General features: G+C 45.8%; 1 protein-coding gene across 5 annotated transcripts in view; it reads left to right on the forward strand.

Moving 5' to 3' along the window:
• dab1a (DAB adaptor protein 1a) overlaps nucleotides 1-27,044 on the forward strand; it is a 192,604-nt gene that overhangs the window by 15,369 nt on the left and 150,191 nt on the right. For 3 of the 5 annotated variants that reach the window (XM_072682444.1, XM_072682460.1, XM_072682471.1), the window contains exon 1: nucleotides 558-787. The exons of 1 other annotated variant lie outside the window; for it this stretch is intronic. The gene's annotated coding sequence lies outside the window, so the exon portion shown is untranslated. Of the gene's footprint in view, nucleotides 1-556; nucleotides 788-27,044 lie in introns of those variants that run through there. One more of the 5 variants, XM_072682479.1, reaches the window with a different exon arrangement.

The following is a 27,044-nucleotide window of genomic DNA, read 5'->3' on the forward strand; positions in this document are numbered from 1 at the left end:
CACATCTCCACTGTTTTATATCTCCTACGTGCTTTAGCTCCTCTCTGCCTTCCTCTCTATGTCTCTCTACCTCACTTTCTCTCTCTGTGACTTAGCCTCTCTCTCTCTCTCTCTCTCTCTCTCTCTCACTAACTCTTGCTCTCTCTCTCGCTCTCTTCTGCTTTCTCTCTGTCTGCCTTTATCCTTCTCTCCCTCACCCCCCCTTTCTCTCTGTCTCACTGTCATCTCTTACCCTCACTCTCTCTCCTCCATCTCCTCACCCTCTCTCTATATCTCTCTCTCCCTCACTTACCTCCCGTCTCTACCTTTCTGTCCTACTCTCTCTCTCTCACTTTCTTTACCTTTCTCTATGACTTTCCCACCTCTCTCTCTCTCTCTCTCTCTCTGTGTGTGTGTGTGTGTGTGTGATTTACCGCCCCCCCCCCTCCTCTCTCTCTCTCTCGCTCCTCCTCCTCCTCCTCCTCTGTAACGGAGAAACCGGGGCAGCCCGGCGCTCGGCGGGTTAACGCGCGCGCAGCCTCTCATTGGCTGAGCCGGAGGTAACCAGGCAACTCCAGCGGGAGGCGCGGAGGGAGCGCGAGGAGGAGGCGCAGGAGGCGCAGAGCGCGCGCACACACAGTCCAGCACAGCGAAGCCCGTGTGGGGCGCGATGTAGCAGCGCGCGCTCGGCCGCCTGGCCCCGGCATGGGAGATTGGATTAGCACGAGAAGTGGAGAACCGAGAGGCGCGCGCACGCGGTTCACCCCAGCCGAGTATGGAAGCTGCAGCAGCATGTGCCACTTTCAAGGTAAGCACGAGCGCTTTTCTGCAGCATGACTTTTAAACCGCCCCCCCCCTCTCGCTCTCTCTCGTGCCACGATCCCGGTCCGGCTCGAGGATGTTCTACATCTCGCGCACTCCGACACGTGATTTTATGGACCAGGTTTTGCTCCACGCGACCCGTTACACAGCGAGACGCGCGAGCGCTTTTAGCGGGACTGGAGTGTGGAGCGCGTACCAGCGGCACGGGTCGTCACGCGCGCACTGCTTTTTGCTGCATCGCCGTCCCGCCTGCGCGTTAAACACAGCTGCCGGGGCGCGCGCTGCGTCCAGCGACACTGCAGCTGTTGCCCGCTGGAGCGAACGAGGGCTCGGGATCGCGCGCGAGCTTGTTTGACACTCTGCAGGTTTCTGTATGCGTGTGGAGGTTGAGCGTGTGCCTGCGTGCGTGCGTGCGTGCGTTTGTCAGTGTGTGTGTGTGTGTGTGTGCGCGCACTGCTTGCAATCACTGTACCGAGCACGAGCAGAAACGGGGAGAGGCAGGATAGCGTGAAGCTGCGCACGAGCAGGTGGCCGTTTAACTTTCATTTTCGGAGCGCGCACAAAACCGGAGCTGCGCGTGAACCGGAGTGTGGGAATGAAGCGGAGAGAGAATCCGCGAGCCAGCCGGCAACCGAAAGAATGGGGGGGGAATCGAGAGTACGAGGAGTAGGTGGTGAAGGAGGAGGAAGACGAGGAGGAAGGTGGTGCCCGGGAGCACGCGCTGCGCTGCCTGAAGGACGGAGCGCGCGCTAACGGCACGAGCTCTCCGGTGATGAAGAGTAAGCTCGCGTGCGTCATCACGACTTTAACGACCGAGCGTGCAGTTTCATCTGCGCGCACTGATTCATCGCACACGGGCTGTATTAAGGGAGAGGATAACGAGCTCACCTTGCATAACACACTCACACACACACACACACACACACACACTTGTGCTCGCTCTCTTCTGACACAAACACACTCACACACATACACACACAGTGTTCATCTCATATCATATAGCACCACTGTTTCTATACCCCACTGCTAGTGATTACCCCATTGGTCTGGACCACAGGTCTGGTAGGGCTCCCGGCTGATTAGTAGAATCAGGTATTCTGAGGGCTTGGAAAACACACGCGTGCAGAACCAGGGTTGTGAACCCAGTAGAGCAGGCGTAGGAGATGTTATGCAGAAGCATGATTTATTCAGAATCTCTTAATGTCATGACCATTAGTCGTTAAGCTTGTGGACCTCTAGTGCAGGGGCCCAGAAGACACCTCCTTGGTTCCTCTCTGTTCTACATGGTTCCTTACTCATGGTCTTAGGGAGGGTATTCCTGCCATGGTTGCTATTAAGTGCAGTTCTTCTCAGGCCTTCAAGCAGTCTAACACCTTTAGTCTCTGCCCCCCCCCCACACACACACACCCCAACCCCCCCAGCCACCCCAATCAGTGTGGTTGCACTCTCAGACCTGGATAGTTGTTAACCATTCGGCTATTGATCTCCACAGTGTTTGTATCGATGTGTATGGACACATTCGTAGCTGGACGTTGATCAGTTGATTGCATGCAGTGCAGCTCAGTTTGAGACCCCTGAAGCAACTGTACCTCTCTTGGTAAAGGACTTGAATTTAGAGTTCATCTTTTATACATGGCCCTACTCTGAACACAGCGCTCTTCTGCTAGCGGTTGCCCGTTGGCACGGCAACCCACTCACACACCAACAGGCGCTCGACAGAACCAGGCCGCCGCAGGGTTCTCGCATCGAGTGTGGGTCCTGTGTTCCGGACTTTTCAGCGCGCATCGGCGGGAAGGCATCCCCTTCTGCCTGAATGGACCCAGCAGGCAGCGGTGTGTCTCCATGGAGACGGAACACAGAGTGTGGGGGCCCACAAAGCCAACATTGTTTTGCTTTCCCCACCGCCGTCATTTATTCATCCTTACAAGCTCGGCTCTGGATGTGGGTTTTTTTTATTTTGGGAGGGGGTCGATGCAGGACCAAGGATACAGAGCCGTATAGGGAATGGCTTCTGCTGCATTATTGAGTTGAGATACAGTAAGTGGACTTAAGCAGGAGAACTTTGGAAAAATAAGATGAAAAATGGTGGGAAAGGGAGTTTTGGGTGCTTCTGAATTTCAAGCTAGATCTGACAGCACTCAACTGCCAGGGTTATATTAAATAAAAAAAAGGAATAGGAGCAAAAGAGTGGTAGACAAGGGAAATGGGGCCATGCAAGTCTTGGATTCAAAGCAATGGCCATGGGCCTTCCATTTGAGTGAAGTGAGAGAGCGCTTCATTAAAATAGAAGTCTGTTATTTTTGAGAGGCAGATAACGGCTCGCTAAAGGGGCATATGGGTGAAGAAAAAAATCACATGAGGGGTTGACAGTTGAGCGGTGCTTGTAATAAAGGATTCGGGACACTTTAAAGTGCACCTGTTGCTGAGACAGGGTTTCAATTACACACACATACATACACACATACGCACTCACATATATATATCCATTATCATATATATATATATATATATATGTCCATTCTGGGAATATATATATATATATATATATATATATATATATATATATATATATATAAAATAGAATGGGGTGCTCTGGAGCTACATGAGGCCTAGGGTCATCATACCCAGTGCCAAGCATAATCGCCTGCACTAATAGTAATACTACTACTCATAAATACAGGTGAAGAAAATATGGCAATAATCTTTGCTGTGATTACCCTGGTCCCCACACCGCCCAAGAATCAAGCAGTGGAGCAGTGAAACTGGGTTCTTGAAGTGGTCCAGAATTAATTGCCAGAATTAATCATACCTAACATCACTAATACTCGTGTGGCTTATCATCGTCAGATCTTCACAGTCATGTTTCAACATCTAGTGCCTTTCCAGAAAAGTAGAGGGTTTTATTGTGGCAAGGGGGGCAAACTCCAGAAACGTTTAATGAACCAGACTGGGTCAGGCGGTATTTTTGCTGGGATTCTGTGGGATTGTGAATCACGAATGGCACAAGGAAATGGGGGGAAATGTTCGGTAGCATCAGCAGCTGGAGCCCAAGAGAGCACAATTGGCCTTGCTCTCTTCAGGTGGGTAGATGGCTCGCTCATTTTCCCACGTCACTGCAGTGTAATGCTGGCCTGCATGGGCGTCTGCTGGGTGATTCATCAGAGCTGGGTACCCAACGCTTTCCTCAGAGAGCTTTGGTTGCCTGGTGAAAAGAGTTGGTGGCTGGTTGTATTATTTGTGAAAGGGGGAGTTGGCGAATTTTCATTGGGTATCTGAAACTGGGGAGGAAATTTGGGTCAAAATGAAACATTAGCAAAAAAAAAATTATAATAAAATAAAAAGCTGTTGTGGAAAACCTTCAGCCATTTTGGATGGCCCTGCTCTTTCTCTGTTTGCAAATATTGGACGTCTTGTAGGTTTTTATCTGCCTTAAAAAATAAAAAATAAAATAAAAGTCCAGCGTGGAATCCTGAAGTGGAGGGGAAATGTCCATTCTTGGAAATCCGTCCCACTCAGAGAGGAGGCATTGACTGCCGCTCCTCGATCCTCCATATCGATCTGTCCATTCTGGGTGACATTATCTGCTCCTCCTAATTAGAGCTTAGGAATGCCCTCATCCAGCGAATGGCAGCCCACAAAGGTTAAAATACTCATTTTGGACTCTTAGGCTGTGTTGAAGTCTGACTGCCGTGATTAGAGCCCCGGTCTACCTGACAGTAGTAGGCCTGTAAGATGTTTCCCCTCCATTATCTAGTTGTAAAATGCCACTATCATCTTCAGTCCAAGCTTGTAACACTGAACCGCGGACATGCAGCGAGCCGGTGGTCATGAAAGCGCAATCTCAAGTCCAGATCAGGGTTTTGACCATGTCCATCATGTAGGGAGGATCTGGTCAATTGTTTATGTTGTAGATAGACATCAGTGTCTAAAATCTGATGCGGGCAGTTACAGAGTAAGTGAAGTAAATGAAGGGTACACAGCAGAGGAGTGACATGCCTGAACTTAGGAGGACTGTGTAGACGAGTCATGCTGTTGCTCACTGGCAAGGGACTTGATCAACGCCTAGGTGGTTTCTTAGACAGAAAAGGTCAAATTATCTGGGTGTTAGAAAGGGGAAATCTGCATGATCTGGTCATGATGTAGATCAGGTTTGCAGGTTTGAGCTGAGAACAATAACTGGCCATATGCAACTACACCAAGGCTTTTGCAGATATCCGCTGGAGTGAGGTCCGAAGTAAGCTCCTCCAAGAAGATGCTCCCTATTTTGGGTTACTGATATACTGATATAAGGTCAGAGTTAGATTTAGTTAGGCCTAGAAAATACACCAATCAGCCTAAACCTGAGTAGGCTCCACAAGACCTCTGAAGGTGTCTTGTGGTATCTGGTACCAAGTGATTAGCAGCAGATCCTTTAATTCCTGTGAGTTGAGAGGTTGGGTCTCCATGGTTCGCATTAATAAGCCTTTAGGTCCTTTTTTTGGACCATGTTTGGTAAAAACTGACCACTGCATACCAGAAAAACACAAGAGATGCCCTGACCCAGTTTTCTAGTCATCACATTTTGGTCCTCGTGAGAGTCAATCACATTCTTATGCTTGCCCATTTTGCCTGCATTAATATACCCACCCCTTGACCGAGGCCACCGTATATAGATGATCAGTGTTTTTCACGCCACATGTCAGTGGTTCTTATGTTAAGGTTGATCAGCATCAGTTATCCACTATCCAGGGTCATGGCGGGTCCCGATCCTACCTGGAATCATTGGGCACAAGTCAGTAATATCTCCGGACAGAGAACCAGTCTATCGCAGAATTCCTTTCTAATGATCATATCAGCAAAGCAGTGTGTGTGAATAGTAGAGCTTTACGACTTGGTTTCCACATATGTCTGTTATATATAATATGACATCATGTCCTGAAACGGTATGAAAACTAGTATTTGAGTGTGTGTTGAAACAGGGCAGTGGCCTACTGTAGGTCCCCTGCAGTGTTGCGTCTTGCTAATCTGCCCCATAATCTCCTTAAAACACCCACAATCTGTCTGCACAGCGCTCTGGATGTGAGTCTAGAGCATACCATCAGTCCAGACACCACAAACGTGTGCACACACACACACACAGAGAGAGAGAGAGAACGAGAGAGAGACAGAGAGACAGAAACAAGCTTAGCTTTGGGGAGCTCAGCTCACCATTTACTTTCTGGCTTGTGATTTGTTCCTCAGCCCTCTTCTATCAGTCGGTGTGTGTCCTCAGGTCTTCCAGTATTGATAGTCAGTCACACACAGCCTGGAGAAGAAAGACGAAGACGGAGATTTCTGTGTGTGCACGACTGCTGACACTCTGCATAATAGCAGCATACTGATTTTAAGGAGCTGTGGCTTGAGGGACTCTCTCTCTCCATCTCTTGATCTCCCTCCCATATATCTCTCTCGCTTCCTCTCGTCTCCCAGTCTCTCTCTGTTTCTTTCTTCTCTACCTTTTGCTCTTCTGCATTTCTCCTTCACACACACTCTCTCTCCATTTTCTCTTCTTCTCTGTATCTCTCTCATGAGAGGTTTTCTCAGCATCAGTCTCCATCCATTTTTTCATGTCTCTGTCTTTGCCTTTAACACTGTCTCCTTATGTATCTCTCTCTCGTTCTTCCTTAACCTGCCTGTGGGTCCACCCTCCACCTTCTGAGGTAAAGATAACCTCCTTAAGCCAGAGACAAAACAGCATCCTCTTTGTTTTTCCCTTCTTTCAATTTAAGTCAGAAATATAGAAATCCACCCCCTCCTCCTCTCCACATCTGTTACTGCGGTGTGGAGGAATGCCCCGCTCCACTGACTCCAAGCCCACCCTCCCCCTCAAGCACCTCAGAAACAAACGAAGAAGAAAAAAAAAAAAGGAAGACAAAAAGTCAGTGCTAGATAATGCGGTCCCTGGAGATTTTTGATGTGTGCACCACGTGACAAATGACTATGATTGTGAGCTATAGAAATGCGGCATTTGCAACAGACACAGCACACTGAAATGCTTCAGTCACGTGTGCTCTTGCTGAATTTACCCCCATTCATGTTTGCACCATATCATTTCTGATATTTAAATGTCTATACTATAATACATGTTTGGATACCCTGTAGAACACTTTACAGTAGGGCTCTATTCGGAACGCTGCATGACACCTATATAAACCCTTCATGACAGCTGACAGAAACCTACATAAACATAGACAGTATAAAGGCTGATTCCATCAATCCTCAATTTTGTCAGTTTTCATGTCGTTTTGCCTCACACTGGAACTGAACATGAAATGCGTGGTTAGTCGGCTGTTCATATTGCACCAGCGAGCTAGTGCAGTAGAGAATGCAGCCGGTGTTATAGAGGTTGTAAAGGAATGTGATCTTCGCAAATTAGTTATAGGAGGGAGTCTGAGTTGCGAGTTGGTTAAGAGGAAGTGTGTGTCATGTTTCGAGTCAGTTATTAAATCTCACTTTCATTCTGATCAAGAGATGATTTAGGTTGGAGTAAGTTCAGAGTGAGTTGGAGTCATGAGGGAGTTAAGGACGAGTCAGGTTGTGACTGAGGTGGGAGTGGGTCTGAGTCAAGTTGTGACTGAGTTATGGGTGAGTCTGAGTCAAGTTGTGACTGAGTTATGGGTGAGTCTGAGTCAGGTTGTGAGGGAGTTAAGGGTGAGTCTGAGTCAGGTTGTGAGGGAGTTAAGGGTGAGTCTGAGTCAAGTTGTGACTGAGTTAAGGGTGAGTCTGAGTCAGGTTGTGACTGAGGTAAGGGTGAATCTGAGTCAAGTTGTGACTGAGTTAAGGGTGAGTCTGAGTCAGGTTGTAAGGGAGTTAAGGGTGAGTCTGAGTCAAGTTGTGACTAAGGTAAGGGTGAGTCTGAGTCAAGTGAGTGAGTTAAGGGTGAGTCTGAGTCAAGTTGTGACCGAGGTAAGGGTGAGTCTGAGTCAGGTTGTGAGTGAGGTAAGGGTGAGTCTGAGTCAAGTTGTGACCGAGGTAAGGGTGAGTCTGAGTCAGGTTGTGAGTGAGGTAAGGGTGAGTCTGAGTCAAGTTGTGACCGAGGTAAGGGTGAGTCTGAGTCAAGTTGTGAGGGAGTTAAGGGTGAGTCTGAGTCACGTTGTGACTGAGGTAAGGGTGAGTCTGAGTCAGGTTGTGAGTGAGGTAAGGGTGAGTCTGAGTCAAGTTGTGAGGGAGTTAAGGGTGAGTCTGAGTCAAGTTGTGACCGAGGTAAGGGTGAGTCTGAGTCAAGTTGTGACCGAGGTAAGGGTGAATCTGAGTCAAGTTGTGAGGGAGTTAAGGGTGAGTCTGAGTCACGTTGTGACTGAGGTAAGGGTGAGTCTGAGTCAGGTTGTGAGTGAGGTAAGGGTGAGTCTGAGTCAAGTTGTGTGGGAGTTAAGGGTGAGTCTGAGTCAAGTTGTGACCGAGGTAAGGGTGAGTCTGAGTCAAGTTGTGACTGAGGTAAGGGTGAGTCAGAGTCAAGTTGTGACTGAGGTAAGGGTGAGTCAGAGTCAGGTTGTGATTGAGTTAAAGGCAAGTCAGAGTCAAATTGTGAGAGCTAAGGGCGAGTCTGAGTAAGGTTGTGAGTAAGTTAAGAACGAGTCTAAGTAAGGTTATGAGTGAGTTAAGAGTGAGTCTGAGGCAAGGTATCAGTTAAGGGTAAGTCCAGGTCACATGGTAAGTCAGTTATGAAACGAGTCAGAGTACAGCTGTGATTGAGTCAAGTTGCAAGTCGGTTGTCAAAAGGATGAGTCAAGATGTTAGTGACTTAAGGACGAGTCCAAGGGACATTGGGCAAGTCTGATTAATGTTGCGAGTCAGTTTAGGGCGATAGAAAAATACATATTACAGAAATGGCAAACTCAGGCCTTTCCTCGTAATGATTTGGTCCACACTCTTGATCATTAAAGACATTCCTGGAGGCTAAAACGTCCACATCTCAGTGGAATGATCGGAAGTGAGCACTGATTCGTGCTCACGATGGAGCATTTCAAACAGCGCATGAGGTAATCAGCTACCAATGAACCAAAGGAGAAGAACAAAGCTGCATCCACATCCACACAGGAACCCTCTCGCCCGGGGCAGACTGTTTATTGTGGAGGTGTCTAGTAGTTTTTAATGTAGGCCTAAATGCATTGCTTCATTACACCAATGCTTTACTCCACCTTTCTTCTGACATTTAAAGATGACTCCTGGAAAACCTCGGGACAGATGGAGAGAGAACAGTGTAATACATTGTAAAATGAAGCCTTCCTCCTTTTATATGGAGGCACATTTCAAAGGAAGTTGCAGTTTGCCCGTTTCTGGTATAGCATCTCATTGTTTATTAAGTGCATGGCTTTTTTCCGTCAGGGCACCGGAGGTGCTCCTGTTTGTGTTGAAAAGTACACACACACTTGCTCTTCATTCTTTTTCTTGGTACCTTTTGTTGCCCGAGAATTAGCAGGAACTTCTGAGGCTGCGGCTTGTCGAAGAAACAAAATGGCTCCCTGAGGAGGCCGGCTCAGGGGGAGCGGTCCTTTTCCTGATTTTGTAAACTGTCTTTAATTGGTATTGCTCTTACGTTCCCAGCCCCCCCCCCCTCCCTTTCGTCTTTATTGTGTTTTGTACGTATTCAGAGAAAGCAAAGAGCGCAGGAAAGAGAGAGTGAGAAAGAGAGAGAGAGAGAGAGAGAGAGACAGTGATCCAGGCTGACACTCCACCCTCCCCTGCCGTGGTGCCCTGTTGGGTTGTGTAAAGATCCGACTGGCCGCGAGCTGCTTAGTATGCGTGGGCCTCTCTCTGCTCCCATTAAGCGGCTGAAATGAAAAGGCTGCATTTCTCAATAGCGGAGTGAGTGGGATGCAGCGTGGAGGTGGGAGGCAGCAGCGGCAGTGAATGGCTTTTACAGAGCAGAGCAAAGAGGTTAGCCTGGAAGCAGCCACCGTGGCCGCGCTGCTGCTGTACTGCAGTACAGGCACGAAACAACAGACAGCCAGGTGTCATAACACAGAGGAAAAATGATGGAGGGATGAAGGGAAGAGTGGTACGGCTGGCCTGAATAGCGCTGTGGCATTGGCTTTGAATATCTGTTAACGTTTCTGGATAAATGTTGGAATATTTGTTCTCAAAAACATTTTTATGAAATAATAATAGTGTTTCGTGACATACCATGATGAGGATGACATTGACACACAGCTACTCTCTCACACCCGTCACCAGCGTACTTGGATATTAAAGATGATTGCTGAGATTTGCTGTACCTTCATGGAAGGCCATTTTGCTTTCCTCTTATCATCTGATAATGCGAACTGCTTCCGCATCACGGATTTCTTTGACGTATCCGCCTGCTGTATTTGGGGACAGATTCCGTGTGTGACGCCTATACGTACACCACACTCCACAAGTGAGCTCCTCACCTACCCAGGTAGAACCACCCCCCCACTCCCCAAAAATAAGGAGTCAAGGGAGATGCAGGTAGCTGCACATTGCATCACTCATCAGTCATCTCAACTCATTACAGTCTGACTGAGTGATCACAAATGGCACTTGTTTGTTGCCTCTAGAGTTCACTGGGGAAATCCGAAATAGCTCTGCATGTAGTGCAGTAGGTAGGTCATGAAATCACGACTGCTACACCCTGAGTAATGCGCTGTATGCAGAATTTAGAGTCATTGGTGCATTGTGTTCTACACACATACACTATATGGACCAAAATATTGGGATGCCTGCCCGTTCATCGTTTCTTCCTAAATCAAGGATATTAAAAAATACATTTATCCTGCCGTGAGGTCAGGATGTTAGATGATCACCACCCCACCTTATCGCCAACTCCCAAACTCATCCCAAAAGTATTGGATGGAGCACCATCCATCCATCATTCCAAAGAACAAAGTCCCACTGCTCCACAGCGCAATGCTAGGGGCCTTTATACCCCTCCAGCCCACGCCTAGCATTAGTTGCGTTAGCATGTTCATGTTCATCTGCTCCAAAGAGTCCTATTCTTTTGGCAGTACTTTTCTGTAGGGACAAGACAAACTGTGTATGTATGAGCATTTACACATCTCTGCCATCAATAGGTGCAACTTAAGGTAGCTAAATGCATTCATCAGAAGGGATGTCCACAAACATTTGGACAGTGTGTTAGAATGGTCTAAATGGACGATGGGTTAATGGGTGGGCAGGTGATGGGACTCTTTGATGGCTAGGTCGGTGTATGGAGAAGGATTTAGAAACTCTGCACTCAGCAGTACCAGGTTGGCTACACTATCAGCTCCACTAACGTCAGTGTAAATTTGTCAGTGGCAGTTTGTGGTGTGGATGTGTGGCCAGCTGGCTGTGCGCTGGGTCAGATGCTTCCCAGAAGGAGAAAGAGAGAAGGTCTGTGCATGAACGTGTGCACACACACACACACACACACACACACATACACTGATGTAAATCCCTATCTTGTGTTTAATGGTACAGGTAAAATGGCCACCTGGCCCTTATCCAAAAAAAACAGACGAGTGGTGGAATGTAATAGGGAATGGCCTCAGTGTGGAGGGCTGGAGGAGAGAACGCTGCAGCGCTAATTACACCTGAGGCGGGCTTTGCTCTGTAATGTGTTGAATTGGTAATAAGCAGTAATTAAACTGTACATGACCTTCGCTCCGTTTGTGACGGTGTGGAGAGGGCGCATGTGTGTTTATTAGAACACAGCCAATTGGTGTCTAATGGGATGGATACTCTGCAACTTTTAGTCAGGATGCCAGAAGTGTAGGAAGATATCGTAGTGTGCTTGGCCGGGCTGGAGCAGAGGAACATCTGGAACCTCTGTTTCTCTGGGGCTCAGCTGTCATGCTGGTCTGTTGGATAAAATAAGTCACTCTGCTGCCAGATGCAGATGTGCCTTACTACTAACATCCAACCTAACACCTACTGCCAACCCTGCTACACACTCTCTCTCTTTATTCTGCGCTCGGGCAGTAAATGTGTGTGTATGCGTGTGTGTTTTCTGCTCTTTAGAGAAGTAGTTCAGCAAATGCATTTTCACCATATTCCTGGTCTATTAGAGATTGGTCCTGCGGACTATAGTGCTGTCACTGTGATCCGAGGATCGCTGGTTCGAATCTTGAGCACGCTGCTAGCCATCGGCAGCTGGGGCCCCGAGAGAGCGCAATTGGCCTTGGCTCTAGGGTGACTAGATGGCGCTATCCCCCACATCGCATTAGTGCAGCGCAGGCCGCCAGTGCTTGCCGGGTGCGTCAGAGCAGGGTATACAGCGCTTCCCTCCAGTTGCGTTGAAGTCATGTGTTGGAGGGGTCATGTGTTGGTCTTGTCCTTACTAGTGCCAGGGGCGTTGCATGTGATTGGGGTGGGGGAGGGAGAAAATACGTACGGGTTGGGTAATTGAGAATTGAGGGTTGGTAAAAATCTGAAATAAAGGTAAAAAATATTAGAGATCACTAAACCTTGTGAAAAGCATGGTATCACAGGGCAAGTGTGAGCATGGTGCTTATTGGTCTTTATAAGCTTCCATTAGCTTTCTGAGCATTCTAGGGATGCACAATGCTATCCGAATCATATCAGTATCGGGAATTGGCATTTACCAGATATTTAGATCGCAGACATATTTGAGGACACGTGTTATGCTAATCCAGATAGATGTAGTCCTGATTTTTGCATTTTGTCGATGTCTGTGTATTATGTCTGCGTCGGCAGACAATTTCCAAGTGTTGTCCAACAGCCAAGACACGTTTGGTTTTGAGGGCTAATATATGCCTAATGTAGCTAACTTGCGGCTGCCAATTAGCACTGTGCAAACTGCATGACTAAATCATCGCACGCTTGCCTCAAACTACATCTTTTTGTAATCTCTAATGAACTAGCTTACTTGTGTGGCATTGTGTGTCTTTGTATTTGGGCATGAGCACTGACTCCTGTTTCTGGCAGTATCTTGGCTTGGGCATATCCTATAGGGATGCATTTTCTGCTATGGCTAAATCACGTAAATGTAATGTGGTTTGTGAAGCTAAGTGACACAGTTATCCATGAAATGGACGAATGCACAGATGGTATTCAGGCTTCAAGATGTTCAAGTGCAAGTGTTAGCTTTGTAGCTTCATTGTAAAACAATAACAGCAAGCCGAGTCCATTCCTTTTAGCACAACGGCTTAAAAGGGTCTTTGACTGGCTAAATGGTTCTGCACTAAGCTGGAAAATGGCTATATACGGCTATATTCATCCTTTTTAAAGCCAGAAGATGACCAACTGAAACGTGTTAGTCTTGTAACTCCAGTGTCCAGAGTTTTTGCCAAGTCTTTGCCTTTCAACTATAGCTATGTCTGAGATTAGGGGTAGCTAGTGAGTGACATGCTGCCTTGCTGTCCAGGCTGCCTCAGAAGGCAGTGTAGTGATGAAGGTCTCTGTAACTGAATCATCCTGACGTTGCCGAAGTATCGGCTGCTAACTGCTAGATATAAGCGTTTCGCTAGATTACTAAACTTCGATTCAGACATGACTGGGTGCCTTCCTGTCTCAGGGTCCTGTCTGAGTAGGCAGCATTTCTTACATTTCAGACTCAGCCAATGTGTAGATGAGCTGTGGCTCTTTTTAAATCTGGTATGGTGTGAGGTTTTAGAAATGGAGCCTCAGTATTGGTTGTGTTTGTTTGTGCTTGTAAGAGCTGTAATTTTAGGAGTGGGCTAATGGACCAGGCCCAGCTTTGGCTGAGGATATGAGGTTTGTCAGCAGGGTCAGCGTGAGGGTTTCCATGCCCGTCTGATTGCCAGCGACTTCAGGGCCAATCTGAGGGCTGCTGTGTCTCCAGAGCTGTGGCGGTGTGATTTCTCACCCGTGTCAGCAGCTCTGCTCTCCGCAAAAGCCTTTAGCCCCTCCGCCGCTGGCTGCTAATGCCGCTTTTTGAATAGTTGCCTGGGAAATCTACTCCCTGGCCTTGGTTGGGGATGAAAGCGCATCTCTCTGGAGCGATTGCTTTTCTGTTCTCTTTCTGCCCGCGTGTTCAGCTGGAAATGACTTTCTCGCTCACTTGCTCTTTCGCTCCCTCCTGCTCTATGTCTCTCTCTCTCTCTCTCTCTCTCTTTTTCTTTCTTTTCTCTGCTGGCCCTCTTTCTCTTCGTGGTTGAGGGAATCCCATCTATGAATCTGTTTTTTTTTTGTTGTTTTTTTTTCTTCCTTGCTTATCGCCTCGCCCAGAGAACGAGGCGTCTATGTACACATCGGGATTGAAGAAGGGATGAAGAGAAAGGACGCGTGTGAGATATGAGCGTGGGTGCTCTTTCTTGCTTTGATAACACCCTGTACCTCTCGCTCTCCATCTCACCAATACAGACCAGACTCGGACGCCCAGCCACTCTACAAATCACATATCTCTGTGTGTGTGTGTGTGTGTGTGTGTGTGTGTGAAAGTGATTGTAGGGCATGCATGGTCATATCTGGGTGTATGTGTAAGTGTGTGTGTGTGTGTGTGTGTGTGTGTGTGTGAGAGAGAGAGAGAAAGAGAGAGAGCGAGAGAGAGAAGTCAGGGCCATATTAAAATGCCACAGCAGCCAGAGCTTGTCTCTCTCTGAAAGTGCAGGATAAATGGCTCAGCATGCAGTAGCGAGAGAGAGAGAGAGAGAGAGAGAGAGAGAGAGAGAGAGAGAAAATGTGATGGAGAGATAGAGATTGAGAGTGAGAGAGAGAGAGTGGATGTAGAGAATGTGGGATGGAGGAAGACAGATAAGGGCCTATTTCTTAAGCTGCATTATAAATAAAGCAGACCTTACTGACATGCATTTAAAACACTGCCAACTTGACACTTCAATTCAGCCGCTGTTTTCTCAGAGACGTCTTTGTTTCGCCTGCTCTCGGCCGCGGAAAGCCGGCATGCAATAACTGTTTTTATGCAGAGTTCATTAAGCAGGCTAAAGTGTCATCCATCTACAGACACAATTTTAATCAGTGATTTCCCCTGCTTTACGCTGTGCCTATAGCTGACACAGGTGCTCAATTAAGCACACCACACATAGGAAAGCACTGCCTGTAGAGTCGGACACTCGACAATTTCCAACTCATTTGCTGTGAGATTCTCCCCTGGCTGTGATTATTTCAAATGGAGTGGAGAAACCTGCCTTTTTCTAACCAAAACAGGGTGTACATGCCCTATATTAGGCATATATTGGGCATCTATCAGTCTACTACCTAATACCCATCCTTGGCTCGGCTGGCACTAGCGAGACGTCATGTCATGCACTGTATTAGGTGATGTACGGTGTTCATTATAGAGGTTATCTGGTCTGCAGTTCCCCTCTGGCATCAATGGCCTATGGGGCACCACTGTTATGCTGGTGGGAGGCACTCTCAGTGTGCATTCTTAGCACCTTTACGTCGGCGGCTCTAGAACATTGTACCAAGTGAGCAGTTTCTGAGATGTGCTCTGCTACCACTGAACAAACGTGGCATCTGGGACAAGATGGTGTGGTATTATGGTGGGCAGAAGGTGGTAGCATCTCAGAAACCGCTAACTTTGTGGGATGTTCTAGACCTGCTGTACTAAAGGTGTGGAACAACGTCTCCGACGAGTGTTGCAGAGTAATCGACGTGCCACTATGGAGCAGATAACCTCTATAATGAACACCTTCCGTCACCTAATACAGTCCATGACACGTCTCCCTAGTGTTCTGCTGTCTATAATTTAATCCTTCTTCTGTTTTTCCTCTCCATTTTAACCTTAAATTGGATCTTTTGCTCCTTTGTGAATCACACTGGTCTGCTGAGCCTCTCTAAAGGCAGCAGTCCTTCACCTTTTGCTGGACACATGTCCATCAGGTTGCTTTTTTTTGTGCATGCATCTGTGTCATCACCTCACACAGACCTCCCAGACTCATAGACCTCCAGCAGACCCTCCTTCTCTATTCTTGTGTGTGCAGCATGGGTTAAGATAGAGCTTCTTCAATTAACCCTGTCTGTTAATGGTATTAGCCGGTGGCAGATAAAGACAGTACAGGATAAGACGGCCCCTCTCTATATCGATGACTCGTGAATAGGGGGGGGCTTAATAACCCTCTCTCTATAAATAAGAGACCCTCACACAGCACAGAGTGAGAATAACTCACACGAACCCACGCACATTCGTTCAGTCTGTCTGTGGTGCAGACATGCTCACACACTGCTACTTGATGGGGAAATGTCTGCTGATTTGGTATTTCTAACCCCCCAACCCCCTCCCTCTTCCAGGGCTAATCGGGGGAGCAGAAATGGGGGCTTCTTTAGGGGTCTGATAGTGAATTGGCACAAAGTGGGATTAATGGAATAGGGCAAATCTAAAGACCATCAGGATTAAATTGGAGTAAAATGATTGAGTGGGGGGTGGCACTGAGGGGTGTGTGTGTGTGTGTGTGTGTGTATCCGTGTATTCAGGTGAAGTGAGCCCCCTTCCCACTCACTCGTAATGAGAATTCCCTGACACGAGGCAGAGGAGCGATGGCTTGTGCAGAGATGAGTGTGTGTGTATATGTGTGCGTGTAGCTGAGAAATAGAGTGGAAAGTGTGGGTTGGGGGGAGGGGTTAAGGTGAAATCGTGTTAGTATGGTGGACCGTGGAGATAACCCAATTGTAGCATGTTTGTGCCTGAGTGTGCGTGTGTGTGTGTGTGTTTGTGTGTGTTTGCTTAAATTGAGCTGTAATTAGCTTTCATGTCTATGTGTATGAATGTGTGAGTGATTTGCCCTGGCACATGTGTCTGGGTGAGAGGGGGGCAGTTTGGGGCAGAGCTTGGCTCAATCAAAGGGTGTTCAGCAGTAGGAGGTCTTTCCTCCTGTGTGTGTGTGACAGAGGAAACTGTACCCTTGTACTACTAAACGATATCCTGATATATGGAGGCTCATCAAATATTGTTATTATATTATTACTCATAAATAATAATAACAGTAATTCATTGTGTTATTAGACATAAAGGCACACCAAGTCCATAAGTTGTATATAGGCATCATGTCTTCATCCACATCGCGTCTTAAAGACTTCAGCTTTATAGGTTCCATATCTTACAGTTTCATCAGATAAACAAGCTCTGTTATGAAGGGCTGTTCTGTACTGTGTCTCATTTTGAAAACACTACGAATGGGCGGGGCTACACTATGGTATGCTGAGGTCTTGTGACATCAAAGAAATAGTAAATTGAAGATGGGATGTTTTCACAGCTTGTTAGACTGTATGGAATGGCCCATTTTGAAGCTATAAAAGTGTTCGTATGTCACTGTAAACTCCTTTATGTACACTAAGAGAGGGAAGTTAGGCTTTGATGATCGTTAATGCATATCTGAAGGAGTGAATGTCTTTGCTTAAAATAAACAGGACTAAAATTTGGAGGTGAAACATGTTTGAAGCTCCTCTTAATAATCTAACATCCTATAAATAGCATCTCTACATTGTTAACATTTCAATGACAAGTGTCTGCAACCCTCCACCACCCCATCACTTCCCTTTTACTCTTGCAAATCCTACATTTCTAGCTTTACTCAGAGAGGGAGAACTGACTGACTACAGTAAGCAATAGCCTCCTGAACTCCAACCAACTCAGATTCTTTCAGTTCTCTCCCCTCTCTTCAATCTCCTCCCACATCATCATATGCTGATGGCATGATGGAACTAGAAATATGAAAATCATCTGTAATGAACAGCTTCTGTGACGTGCAGGGCTGTCCCTGTCCCTGCTTATTTAGACAAAGTGTATACATTAAAAAAATATATGGCTCTATTGAGGTATTATATATTTTTAGGTAATTGAACACCTATACCTTTACTGTTGTACTGAAGCTTAGGGGATCATTAATACGAAGCCCAATGGAAGGCCTTCAGACATGGTCCACAGTTAACAACAGGGCAGTCTCCTCCAATCACATGCAGTAGACCCCCCCCTCCCTGCTTTTTAAACTACTGATTCAGAACAACAGAGAACGAGAGGGAGAGAGAGAAATGAAGTGAAAAATGCCATGATTGTCATCGACGGTCACATTAGATTCAGTTGAATTACTAGTTAAGCCCAGCTTGAATGAGCCATTGAATTCTTTGCCCCCATTGGCCTGCCACCTTTATTAATGCTTTGAGAAATGGGATTGGCTGGTAATGGATACAGTTCAGTCTTCCATCTGGAAAAAAGTCTGGCTCCAGTGCTCCAATATGGCACTGAGTTAAGTGTTTATTGGTAAAGCCACTGCCCTCCCAGTCCTCTGAGCTTGCTGCTGTGTGGTGCGTCAAGGCAACGGAATTCAATACGGTTCTCAGTATTGAGTTGGGAAGTGGTTGGATTCGTGCCACACTGGTGTAGTTAAACTTCAGTGGTTTGTCATGGCTGTTTGTATCGCTGCAGATTGCTTTTGGCTCTCTGCTGAAAGGATGTAGTGCTCTCAGAGGGATGTTTTGCAGCAATAATGTGTTTATAGTTATACTATATATTTTAGGAATTTTCTTGTAAAACAGTAGACAGGTCTTAATGGCCTTAATCATGTCTTTGGTGTTCCCTAAATTGGGCCCTTGGTATTCTAAACAGACCCTAAACAGGTACTCTAGACAGCACATTTTTTACCGTGGGCTGTGGTGGTGATCAGACCAACAACACACTAAAACAGCTGTATGCCCGTCAAATAAAGCATGGGATCACACTCTTACAGCACAGTGGGAGCGTGTGAAACCAGTGCTGATCTAATAAAATGGGGAGCTGCAACTTGTTTGACTGGATCCAGTGATTGGATTTGACCAGAAATTGGTTGTGGACCATGCCTAGCACAGCAGATTTTGTGCTGGTACGAGTGCAACATCCCCCAGGTTTTTACACACCACTATGTCCACTATGCCAAGAGTGGTCCAGTGTGGTCCAATGAAGAAAGACTATGTAATGGTTAGGCATATGTAATACCCTTCCTGCTGAATTGGGTTGCTCACATAAACATTAGCTGGACACCAGCCCTTCAGGCCCAGGAGTAAATATCCTTGGACTAGAAGGTATTCAACACAAGGTACGAATGGCAAGAGCATTCCCAACTGTGTTCCAGAACGGTGAACTTAATAAGTGCTTATTACACAGTGGCCAGTGAGTGTGAAGTGCTCCAAGATAAATCTTACAAAAAGAAAAAGGCCGGCAATTCTAGGACTGATTGAGTGTCTGTTCCAGTATGTTTCTCTGAGGGCATCATTGAGGTGGTCCAGCAGGGCAGTAGCAGGAACAGTAAAGTGGGTTGTGTGAGAGGGAAACCAGGCCTGTGCTCACTGCTGCATCTCCACTAAATGAATAGACTCTCTCCAGGCAGAGAGGAGAGACGTGCAGACCTCTCAGCCGGGCACAGTGCTGAACTGACTCTCACTGCGAAAGTCTCCAGAGTTGAATTGAATCACCAGAGCTATGTGTCAAGTATTACGGTAAAATCACTGACTCTTAATTGAGGGAAAGCTAAATATACAGCCAGTGTTTGCTGATCTGAGGAGCTTTAAGGGAACGTACCTGATAATCAGGTGATGGAGATACGATACAGCAAGACCATGAAGGTATTTATTATGAGATTTATGTGCTGACAGTATGTTCAGAGGAGCGCATTGTGGCAGAATATGAATGAATTCATCACAGTCATTTCCAATATCGCTGCATCCCTCGCTCTTAATGATATGTGTCACATGTCCATGAGCGAACAGGGAGCTTCTACTAGCACTCCAGTGCCTCCTTACCTACCTCTCTGTCCCTCCCCCTCTCCACCTCTCCCTCTTTCTCGTTTAGGTTAATGTAATTTAAAGCAAAGATACATCAGACAGACAGTGAGCTGAATGCTAACAGCACTGTGGTCCTTGCTGCAGCCTCAGGCAGCCTGCCAAGAGCAGGCAAAGTGTGTATGTATGTGTGTGAGTGTGTGTGTGTGTGTGTGTGTGTGTTTGTGTGCGCGTATGTGCGCGCGTATGTGCGACTGTGTGCTAGTCTAGGTTTATCCTGTCTCCTGCCAGAGCTGTCATTCCTCCTTGCCCCCTCTCTGTTGATGGCAGCCTAGATGTTATGAAATGGCCACTGTGTTTTTCTCCACCTTCCATTCCACTCTCTCCTTCTCTCCGTCCCATCAGTCCATCCATTTCCATCCCTTTCTACGAGAGAGTGTGAGCGAAAATGCAATAAAGTGCCGGGACCATCCATTAACAATTTACCCCGCTGTTTGTTTTGCGCTGGCTCATCCATTTGATATGCTTCCAATGAGGGCCACTTTGAAATAATGCCTTCTGCTTTTTTCCCTTTCTTCATTTAGACAGCCTAATTTGGTTCTGCTTGTGTGCGTGTGTGTGTGTGTGTCCTTGCTTTCTGGACTGTGGCCAGCTCTAGCATAGCAAACGACATTAGATTGGTGCGAAACGATGAACTAAGAGAACTTGATCCTGCACAACGGCCTCTGAGAATTAAGCGAAGGCGTCAGTTCATTGAAGTCAGTGTGCGGTTTTCAAGTATTTTAGACAGATCTTTGAAGCCTTGAATTTGGCTAAGATAGCTGAAGATGAGAGTGGAGCGGGTTAGGGAAGGGACAGGGCATCGAATTTGTGGTCAACACGTTTGCCGCCCTCTCTGAGACTTGCTTGGGAGGCCTGGCTGAAAGTGCAGTGGAAGGCTGAATGGAGGAAGCTGAATGAGGATTAATGATCTCTCACTTGTGCTTTAATCACTACGGAGATCAGGCTCCAGGCCTGTGTGGGCGCGGCTGTGGTGAAACAACAGCTCTAGACAGTTAGAACCCTAATGGGACAAGGTTTGCTCAGGCGGTATAGGTGAGACTTTTGAACTGTGCCAATGACAGAAGCACATCCAGAATCAGCAGGCGTATACATGCCTACATGCCTACCTGTGTGGCTGGTTGTATGTACTGTTACCTATGAAAACGGACATTAGCACATGCATAAGACGATCCAGGCTTCCAAATGTTCACAACTAATGTTTTCTGTGGTGCAATCCACAGTACTGCCGCTATGATTCGAGAATCGCTGGTTTGAATCCCGGAAAATGCTGCTTGCCATCAGCAGCCGGAGTCTTAGAGAGCACAACTGGCCTTGCTTTGTCAGTGGCAGCTGATGGTGCTTCCTCCCCACATCAATCCTTAGTCTTAAGCAGTTTTCACATTAGAAATGTTCGGAGAATGAGGCCCAGACATAAGCCGGAGTTGCATTTACACATGTAGTGTACAGCTGGTTTAGGCATGGGGTGGCGCATACCTAGGGCACTTTAACTTTTAAGGAGACTCACTTTTAGTTTCTTAAGAAATCTCCAGGGAGATTTTTCCAATCCTACAATCCTCCTCCAAGTAACATCAACCACTTAGTGATTTGTGATGCTGAGGTCTTGACTCTGGGGTGTTCAGTCCATTGTTTTAAGAACAGCATTAGCTTAAACACTGTGATTTGCAGGTGTACTTTTCTGTTTCCTTATCTGAATAAGAGCTTCTTGATCAGCTCCACATCCTTTCAGACCCGCAGTGTTGAGTCGTCTTCTCTCAGGGGGTTTAAAGACACTAACACCTGTGGATGTTTTCAGGTCTGAAGTGAGAGTGGAGCTTTATTTTCTCCTCTCTTTCTCTCAAAGATGAAAGTTTGAAGTACACTGAAAAAAATTGCTTCAGTTTCAGAAACCCCTGGTTTTTCATTGATTTTTGTTCAACAAGAACCAAATTAGACAGAGGGACGCGGTAGTGTCAAAGACAATGGCCTGATTGAAAGCTAAGTTTACAGGGCTAGTGGATCTGTCAGTAAAACCTCTTTGTCCTGCAACATCTGCACTTTAAATGCATGTTATCCGAATGCTGTGTTTAGCCTTCAGCTCCATGTTCAGCATCCTTTTGCCTGAAAGTGCTGCTAAGTGAACAGACACAAATGAAGGTGGAATGGTCCATCTGTTAACGGATCTAACTTCCTGGCTAACAGGCAACTGTACATATGGGTCCCACACTCAGGCTGCTCGACTGTTGGTAGAGAGATGCCTCAAGGCTCTGTTCTGTGCCCCCTATCCCTCTGTCTGTGCACTGACTGTGGATACGTCAATGTCCAAAGTAAGTCAGCCATCAGTCACACCGCAGACGTCTGTAGATGATTCCAAGGCATTGCAGTGCACATGTACAGTAGTGCTGGGCGATATAACCTCAAATAGATGCCATGAGTAATTGAACATTTTACCTTGATTACAATTGAGGAACAATTATATAAGCTGCTTGAGGTTCTCAGTGTTTGAGTTCTCCTCCATATTACTTGGATGGGCCGGAGTCATGTGACTGCACAAATCAAAATAATCAAAATAGTCCACATGGGCAAGATTTTGTCGATTAGAGGTTTAGGCTCTAATCATCTGGGAAGGCTTTACTCAAGGCATTCCATTTAGTCTCAAGAGCACTACTGAATCCACTCATTTGATGGGACATCTGGACTCTTTTGGTTGTGTTGTGGAGGTTCCAGAGGCACACGAACAGGTTCTTTTTTAATGTGTGTATCTGATGATAGTGAGAGTGAATTTGGCTCCAGTATTTTGCATTGTGCATTTTGCATCTAGCATCATTTAAATCAAATGTATCCAGTCCAAAGGGGAAGTGTTTAGCTGGTAAATTGCCAAACTGTCCAAGACCTCTGATCTGACCCCTGAATACACATTTAGATCTTTGTTCAATAATTTCCTGATCCGTTCCTTCAGCTTTGCTATTCTTTTACCCATGATTTGCCAATGCTTTGTTGTAGACACTTGGAGGCAAATGATAAGCTATGCTCTGTGCAACTGTATAATGATTGATTGATTGCTTGATTGATAGATAATATTAAAGCCATATTTAAGCAGTGTTATTCCCAACTTAATGGGGTTATGTCATAATGTAGTAGGTCAAACCAAGGACTGCAGGTGTACCATAGCAAGCATGACATGCTATACAGTGACAATACAGTCATTGAAAATCAACAACAAGGATGTTCAGTGCAAACTGCACTACTACAAATTAGTACACCTGCAAATAAATACAGCCAATGTGGGTCCAAGTGATGGTACGTTTGATTTTAGGGAACGTCGAGTGTGAAGAAAAGATATGTGAGGGAGAGATGGAGAGACGTGAGAAGAAGGAAAAGGGTGAATTCAGTCCACTAAAGGAGCTCTGTATGGCCAGACTAACTGAAATTACAGAGCACGTCCCCAGAGACAGAATATGAACCTCATAACCTCTATTAATCTCTCTCTCTCTCTCTCTCTCTCTCTCTCTCTCTCTCTCTCTATCCATAGCACTCTACCTCATCACTCTTCCTCTTCTTTACTCTCTCATGCTCCTACCATCTCCTGTCTCTCTCTCTTTCTCTCTCTCCCAGCTGTCATTTGCATGGTAAATGTGGAGCAAAGAGGAGTGCAAACAGCTTCCATACACACACACACACACACACACAGAGGACAAATGTCAATGTACTCTCACTTTCTCTCATTCTCTCTCTTTCCCTCTCTCTCTCGTCCTCAAACACATATGCACATACGACAAGTGGAACAAGACACACAAGACCTTAACTGTTTTACGATGTTAAGGGATGGAGATACCAGAGGTTCTGTTATTAAGGCTGTTTGTGTATGTGTGTGTGTGTGTGTGTGTGTGTGTGAGAGAGAGAGAGAGAGAGAAAGAGAGAGAGAGAGAGAGATGGGGGGAGAGGATGTGGCAGGCTATTGGAGGTTCCAGGTGTTACAGTGCATTTAATTACCCTCACAGCAGATTAACGAGACAAACTGCGCTGCACTTACTCACACACACACACACACACATACACACACATGACTTTACACACTCAGGTGGGACTAATTACCTTTCAGCACTGAAGCTCCCTTTCAGAGCTGGCACAGCTCTCTCTTTCTCACACACACACCCTCATAATCTGTCTCACACAGCAACCTTTTTTTTGAAATTATGATAGACACACATTTTATTAGTCCACACTGCATTTTATGAGTTGAATTGGATGCCTGGGCTTTATTGGGCTTGGTGGTTGGGGTTTGATGGGGGTGAGTTTAATTGGGGTTTAATGGGGTGGTGGTTGGGGTCATATGGGTTGGGTTCGATTGGGGTTCGATTGGAGTTTATTGGGGTGGGTTTTATTGGGGTCTGATGGTGTGGGTTTGATTGGGGTTCAGTTGGGGGTTTGATAGGGCGGATGGTTTGGATTTAATAGGGTGGGTTTTATTGGGCTTTGATGGGGTGGGATTTATTAGGGTTTGATGGGGTAGGTAGCTGGGGTTTGATGGGTTGGGTTTGATTGGGGTTTGATGGGTTTAGTTTGATTAGGGTTGGTTTTATTGGAGTTTGATGGGGTGGATGGCTGGGGTTTGATGGGATGGGGTTGATCGGGTGGGTTTTATTAGGGTTTGATGGGGTAGGTAGCTGGGGTTTGATGGGCTGGATTTGATGGGTTAGGTTTGATTAGGGTTGGTTTAATTGGAGTTTGATGGGGTGGATGGCTGGAGTTTGATGGGGTGGGGTTGATCGAGAGGGTGGTTGTTAGGGTTTTATGGGGTAGGTAGCTGGGATTTGATGTGTTGGGTTTGATTAGGATTGGTTTTATTGGAGTTTTATTGGGGTTCGATTTGGGTTTGAAGGGGTGCTTATAAGGGGTCTAAAGCAGTTGTTCAGTGTTGTAGAAGTACCAATGATACCCCTGATACGCTCAAGTAACTGGGCTGTGACATAATTTATCATAATAACAATAGCATCCTGTTATTTTGCCCACCTTTATGGCACCTTGTTTTTATACACAGTTTACTAAAAGGGTACTAAAATGAGTTGGGATTGGCATTCACATTGCAGTCACACTTTGTGTCTCTTCCAGGTGTTGTCCCTGTCCCCAATGCACAAACACACACACACATGCTGGGCATGATAGAGATGACACTAGTCCTTGTAGAGTGTCTGGCTGCAGGCAGTGCTACAGGTAAAAGCAGCGCTTCTCCAGAACACAACTGTTCCTATCCATCTGGCAGAGCAAGGGCTGGGGAATGAGGGCCTTCAGCTGCAGTGGGAGGTGTGTGTGTGTGTGTGAGGGGTAGTTTGTAATGTGGATGAAGAAATGTTTTAGTGTGAGAATCCCCTTGGCTTCTTCATGCTTATCTTAAGTTCCTGTTTCTTTAGGCCCTTCAGGCTGCTGTCTGTGGAGTGCTTGACAGAGCAGGTGGCCCAGATAGAGCAAAGCCAACACACCCTCCAGGGGCTCTCAGAACACACACACATACACACACACCCTGACCAGACGCAGTCCTGTTGCTCTGCTCCTCTTTCCCACTGGCTCTGTGGTTTGTAGGGAAGGCTTTGGATTTTACAGATTGGAGTAGAGAGTGCGGGATGGAGAGTGTGGGTGAGAGTGCAGCTCTGAGGAGGGATACACTGCACTCACTCTGCTTCAACACAACCACCTGTTCATTTCCTCACTTTCACTTTAAACAAGCACTGCTGCTTTAGATGACCTTCTCTCTTTCTTTCCTTTGCGGATTCCTTTTTCTGTCTGTCTTTCTTTCATACTTTCAGACCTGTCTCACTTTCTTTTCTTCTCTTTCTTTCCTTCTTTCTTTCCTTTTGTTCTTTTTCTTTCTTTTTCTTTCTTTCTTTCTTTCTTTCTTTTATACTTTTAGACTCGTCTCTCTTTCTTTCCTTCTTTCTTTCCTTTTGTTCTTTTTCTTTCTTTCTTTCTTTCTTTCTCTCTTTCTTTCCTACTTTCTTTCCTTTTGTTCTTTTTCTTTCTTTTTTTCTTTCTTTCTTTCGTTGTGTTACCTTTTCTTTCTTTCTTTCTTTCTTTTTTTCTTTCTTCTTTCTTTTATACTTTTAGACTTGTCTCTCTTTCTTTCCTTCTTTCTTTCCTTTTGTTCTTTTTCTTTCTTTTTTTCTTTCTTTCTTTCGTTGTGTTACTTTTTCTTTCTTTCTTTCTTTCTTTCTTTCTTTCTTTCTTTCATACGTTTAGACTTGTCTCTCTTTCTTTCCTTCTCTCTTCCTTTCTTTCATTTTTTCAGACCTGTCTCTCTTTCTTTCCTCCTTTCTTTCTTTTTGTCTTTCTTCCTTTCTTTTATTTGTTCTTTTTTCTTACCTTCTCTTTCTTCTTCATCCCAACTGTCATTCTTTCTTACTTTTTTATCTTTCTTTCTTTATTGCTTTCTCTTTCTTTTTCTGTTTTCTTCCTTCTTTGTTCTTCTTTCTGTATTTAATTCTTTCCCTCTGTCCGTCCTTTCCTTCCATCTCACTATCCTATTCTTTTGTTCACTTATTTCTTCCTTCTGTCTTTCTGTTGTTATATTCCATTTTTCTCCAAATTGCTCTTGCTTTTCCACCCTTTCTGATTTGTTCCCCTTCATTCTCTCTGTGTGTGTGTGAGAGAGAGTTGTGTGCTTCATTGTAGATGCGGTGAGAGAGATGTTTATTCATGTCTCTGAATGAAGGGGCTGTTGTTGGTTAGACTCTCAGACACAGTGCTCTCTCGTTGTCTCAAGAGCAGAAAACCAGGACAAAAGCATAGAGAGAGAGAGAGAGAGAAGGAAGGAAGTTGCCAGAGAGTTAACAGAAGGGGTCAGTTATTTTCACAGGCATTCTGTTTGACCTGAGATTGTATTTCTGAAACAGTGCTTGAATCCATATGAATTCTCATGTGCCTGAATTTATCTTTCAAAAGGAGTGCAAGAATTTATGGATTTGGATGGTGTTGAAATTGGGTTCTTGTTTTTTATCGTTATCGTGCCCTTTTAATCATCCCTTCTTGCACATCCCTTTAGCTGGTTTGACTTTTAGAGGGATCATGCTTTATTTATGAGAATGGTGCCTCCATGAAGCAACCTGGAGATATCCTCTCAAATCCACTACCTCGCTTCTGTGCTGTAGGTGTGTAGAAGGGCTTTAACTACTAAAGACCACTCTTATCCTTGAGAAGAGCTGTAATATAATGTTACATTTGATTACATGAGGAGTGACATCTAGCTGTATATCAGAGTGTACACCAGACTTCAGGTCCACTCCGGAATCCTCACTGAATTGAGGAGAGACAATAAGCAAACAACTGCTGCACTCTGGCTCTGGTCAATACTGAGATTAAAACAAAGGTGAAAGGAACTAGCAGTGCAGTTAATCATGATGACCAATGCTGTACACCCAATAACATCTCATTACATTCAAACTCTAATAGAATCTCACCATATACTTACTAACACATGCACAGAATCTGCAGTCCCACTACAAGATCTCCACTTCGTTCAGTGAGAACGTGTGAGAAATAATTCATGCTAAGTTACACCATGC

This window comes from Salminus brasiliensis, chromosome 1 (assembly GCF_030463535.1).
Source record: "Salminus brasiliensis chromosome 1, fSalBra1.hap2, whole genome shotgun sequence".
NCBI lineage: Eukaryota > Metazoa > Chordata > Actinopteri > Characiformes > Bryconidae > Salminus > Salminus brasiliensis.